The sequence below is a fragment of the Erithacus rubecula genome (genome assembly GCF_903797595.1).
Source record: "Erithacus rubecula genome assembly, chromosome: 15".
Classification (NCBI taxonomy): Eukaryota; Metazoa; Chordata; class Aves; order Passeriformes; family Muscicapidae; genus Erithacus; species Erithacus rubecula.
In genome coordinates this window covers 16100781-16105860 of record NC_136667.1, presented here as the reverse complement: position 1 = coordinate 16105860, position 5080 = coordinate 16100781, and positions in this window count along the sequence as shown.

Genomic DNA, 5080 nt, shown 5'->3' with positions numbered 1-5080 from the left:
AGGTGCTCAGCACCCTCTGGAAGAGCCCTGGCATAGTCAGACACACGCTTCAAACACTTCCCATTTCTGGATGTGGGATATCTGGAGCTCTTTTGGTTTAGGACAAAGTGTTTGAGGATATCAAAGCCCCAAAGTTGTGTTTGAACTTTCATTTCCTTCCGTAAGTAGGGCTGTGCTCACGCAAACATCTATTTTTTGTTAGTCAAAGTGAGGAAGCAATTCTCACAGAAGGATGGGAGATGAGGAGTGTATGGATTTACACTGAATCAGATATTTCATACAGAAGGCTCAATTCTTTTTTTAGCCCCATAGGAAGCAAAGAAATGAAGAAACTAAGTAGTCTCACAGAACTGGGGCAGGAGGAAAATCCCGATCCCAACACAGGCTGTGCAGTCAGTCACACTCTGCTCCCTCCTCTGCCCCAAGGGGTTGGAAGCAGCAGGTCCCACATCTCTGGGGTGGGCAGGGCACAGCAGGCTGCTCCACCCTGTTGCATTTTGGCTATAGGTGAGTGGCAAAAAGGATAATGCAACATGGTTCCTCGTGTAATGGAGAAGTAAGAGAGAGGAAGAGCTTTATTTAAAGAAAACTACACTTACATAGTGTAGTACGTGCAAAACAAAATAGAAAAGACTTATTGGTCCAAGAAGGCAACACCTCTTTGAACACATGCTTTATGCAAAACATCACATCTCTCACATACCCTGCAGGTGTTCAATTATTGTTATAATTTCTTGTCTTTGACCAGCCTGAGAAACCCAAGGCTTCAATGCTGCTTTTTCCCTGGTTCCCAGCAGTACCCAATGACACCACCCCTCCCATTTCCATGGCTCCCCAGTTTCCAGGTGTGACAGAATGGTCACAGGAGGCAGGGGCTGCATCCCCAGAGTATTTTCTCCAGCAGCAGGTATGGAGTGGGTTTGACCCCGTGCCTAGAAAGGACTGGGAAATGGTAGGAGGCAGACAAGCTCCACAGCCATTCCACTGGCTGCCCTCAGGGCATTTTTGGCTGTGTCCAGAGCAATTCCTCAGCTGAGGGAACATCATGAGAAAGCCCCGTGCACCTTATGGAAAAGGTGCTGGCCACAGGAACTTGCTGATGGAGGAGGAAAGGAGAGCACCTGTACAACTCTCCCCTTCTCCCTGCTCTGTGGAGGCTGCTCAGGAAAAGGCTCCATTTCCTGCTCAGGTTTCTCCCTCCCTGACCAGCACAGCTCATGCAGCCATGCACACTTCTACAATGTGCATTACAGGGAACAGCTCCTCAAGCCTCTCTGCCAAGGTCCCAAAAAGAGCTGACACCCAGACATTTGGCAATATTGATGCCCCAGCTGCTGATCAAGCAGGAGGACAGGAGTCCCCAGCTGGGGTGAGGAAATCTGGCATCCTCTGGCCATTGAAGGGAACCCACTCTGCTTGTTTCAATCCCCTTCCTAGTCTATTGCTCTGTATTTACAGCAATAAATCATTTAATTAATCAGTCTGAAAGGGTAAATGGAAACCTCAGGGTAGGCAGTGGATTTCTAGGGACAGAAACCCAAATCCATTACTGGAGCTCACCATTCATTCATCTCCATTAGCAAAAGCCTTTTCCTGCCATTCCAGGCCCTGGCCCAAAGCTGCAGTGCCTGCAGGGCATTTAACAAAGTCCCATTTTCCACCAGATCCTGAGCAAGAAGGCAGCAGAGCTCACCAGTTTCCATATGACCCTGTGCAAACATGAATTCTCCAGTTCTGGTACCATGGAATATGTTTGTCTCACCTGAGCAGCACAGGAATGAGCTCACAGCTCAGCCCCTGCTGCTGAAATGGGGAGAGCTGGGGCTGAGCTCACAGGAAGCATTCACTCTCCAGGGACACAAAAGAGCAAAGAACAATCTCCATGGGCAGGTTTGGGGTGTAAGTACACTGTGGTATTGTAAAACTTGACAGAACATTAAATAAAACAAAGGCGTTCAACCTACCAAGGACTCTGGCTCCTGTCACCTGGTTGGCTGCCACTGGTACCAAGTTCTTCCAGCTTCAATCTTACCCCCATTTATTTATTTTCTAAGTGTAGCTGATAACTCTGCATGCCCTTCATTCCATTCATGCTCTTAGGAGCCTTTTCCCCCCTCTCATTTTTATTTCTGCTCTGTTCTTTGCCTTTGTACAATGCATCCATCCTGTCTTCTCTGTTTGCCTTCTGGCTGAAATACTTATCCAGCTGAGGTTTCCCCTCCTAAGACTTTCCCATCCTCCTGGAAAGCTTACAGAAGTGCTGAGACTGCAAGCTCTGTCCCTCTCAGGAAGATGCATGGTGCAGGTGGGGTAGCTGTCCTGGGACTGTGGGCTGCTCTCAGGTTAATTTGTGAAATTACCTTCAGACTCAGCAGCTGCTGGGGCTGTTAGTACTTCAAGAGAGGAGAAAAATGCTGATGGGAACAGCTGCCTCTATGATTTATAAGCCATACAAGAGCATCTAAGCTCTGGAGGGAGCTGCATATGGAAGGGGATTTTCTTGTGAATGACCTTTTCTTAAAAGGCACAGGTTTGAGAGGAAATTGCAGAAGACTCTCTCAGTGGTGAGAATTTCATCTTCCTTTTGCCTTACACATCAGTCCCCCCCTGCCATAAGGAATGATGAGAAAGTGCTGATCTCCTTTTCCTGATCCTCTCCTGTAAGAGCCCACTCAGCTCTAAGGTCTGTCAGGATGCTTTTCACTGCCCCAGCACCTTAACATGAACTGGGAACTTTGTGTAGTGGCAAGCAGGAGGATGTGTGTGCAAATGTGTAGGGAGGTGAGGTGATGCTGAAACATTCTCTTCTGTTTGATCATAGAATCCCAGGAGGGTTTATGTTGGAAGGGACAATTTTCTTCCACCCCCTGCCATGGGCAGGGACACCTTCCACCATCCCAGGCTGCTCCAAGCCCTGTCCAGCCTGGCCTGGAACATTTCCAAGGATCCAGGGGCAGCCACAGCTTCTCTGGGAACCTTGTTCCAGGGCCTGCCCACCCTCACACAGAAGAATTTCCTGAAGTTTAAAGTTTAAATCCATTATCCTTCCTGACACCCTCCTGTGGACATAATTTTCATACAATTAGGGTGACCTAAGGTGCACAGCAGCTTCTGCCAGTGCAGCCCTCACATTGTCATTGTGGGTTATGGGAGTTCCTCCCTAATTTGCAGATACCTTCTCCTGCTTCCAAGGGATCCAGTGCTTGCCTCCATTCCACGTGGACAGTAAATGATGTTGTCTCATTGGGATGACAACCCTATCTCCTCCTTTTGAACCACTACCAGAGCAGGAGCAAACCTTTCCTTCCTTCCCCACCAAGACTACAAATGCTCCAGTGGAATAGGCTCTGCACCAGGGGATCTGCAGACCTGAACCCACATTTCTGGGTTTTTTTCTGTTTATACCATCCTTGGGTGGTCACTCTTGCTCTGCTCATGCCTGTCCTGAGGCATCCACGTGCTCCAGGAATGTGAATCATCTTTGCTGTTTCATAACGTGAAGCCAGGTGGAAACTTTATCCAACAAAAATGTAAAAATGTGCAGCTGCACTTCTGTGCCACCCTTGCTTGTACTGCATTAATTACACCTTTTCCTTTGTCCAGCAAACCTGTGGTGAGAGAGTCCAAGAGGAGACAGTCATAATCTCCTGTGGGGATTTGGGGGTGGAAATTTATGTTTATGCTGCAGGGAAAGGGACCTCAAGAGCTTTTGGACTGGGTACAGAAGACTGTTAGACACAATGAGTTATTTGCCTTTCTGCTTGTCCAAAATCTTGTTTTTTGCTTGAAACCTACTACCTCAGTAATAATCATTTAATGTCAGATTCTTTTAATTTATCTTCTGGTAGCAGGCTCCAGCAGTCGCATTTATGAGAGTTTGTCTCCATGACAGAAACTTACTTTTTGTTTTTAAATGCAAACACAGCCCTGGATATAGTCCCATGAATCTAAGAACATGTTGTGTTGTTTTTTTGTTGCTTTTTCCTGAAGAAGGACTTAGAACTAGGCTCATGATTAATTCACCAAATTAAATTAAACCAGTTGGCAACTCTGATTTAAAGTTGGCTCATTTTCACCCATCTGACTTCAAAATGGCAGAATGGATTTTGCTCGAAGTTTAGAATTAAAAAAAAAAAAAAAAAAAAGAGAATTTGTCTTGGGAAAAGGAATAAAAATATGAAATAATAAAAATAATAGTAGTATTTGTGTATCCTCTGGTGTTAATGCTGAGATGTCCCAGCAGCTCCTGCCCCAGCTAGTCAGTGCCCCAGACAACTCTTCTGTTGTCCCACGAGTGTTAGGACAGGGAAAAGCCATGGGTGGATCTTTTCCCCACAGAGTATAAGTCAACTCTTCACTTGACAAAGTATAATGAGCTTTAGGGAGCTCTTCTAAATCCTGGTCTAGGACCTGTCCTGTAAATACACAACAGACAAATGAGAGTGATGTTTCACATACAGGCTACAGGTGGAATTTTGGTCCTACAGATGAGATAACCATACAAAACCTCTGGCATAAATCACATTTTTAACCAGGAACATTTCTGGGGACTCTCTTTCCAGCTACAGACTTTGCTATTATATTTTGTGCCTTCAGTGTTGCTCAGTGTGGTGTCAAGACTCAACAAACCCATTTTCCAAGGTTAGTGCAGACCCTGGCAGGACGCTTGTCAGCAATATCTGTTGATGGGTTGTTTGTCCCTGAGCACTTTAACTGTGTTTGAAGCAGGATTTTGGGGGATTTTGGCCACATTTTGGAGGTATTAGTTCTTCAGCTGGATGGAGAAGGAGCTTTCCTCCCTTTGGCAGACACGCCCTGGGTGGAGTTGGTGATTTCTGTTCTCCAGGCTGAGAATGGCTTGCAAGGATTTCACAGCAGAGTCCATCAGGTGACACTTCACAAGACAACTGGCTTGATAATATTTGCTGTTCTTTCTTTTTTGCTTTTTCCCTTTAAAAACCTGCATTTTGTCCAAAAATGGTAAAAGTTCTTTTTAAGTGATTCAAATGAAATGTTTTTCAGCTGTACTGAAATAACAGACTTTATTTCAGTTTTAGTATCAACTCTGCTCTCAATTTGT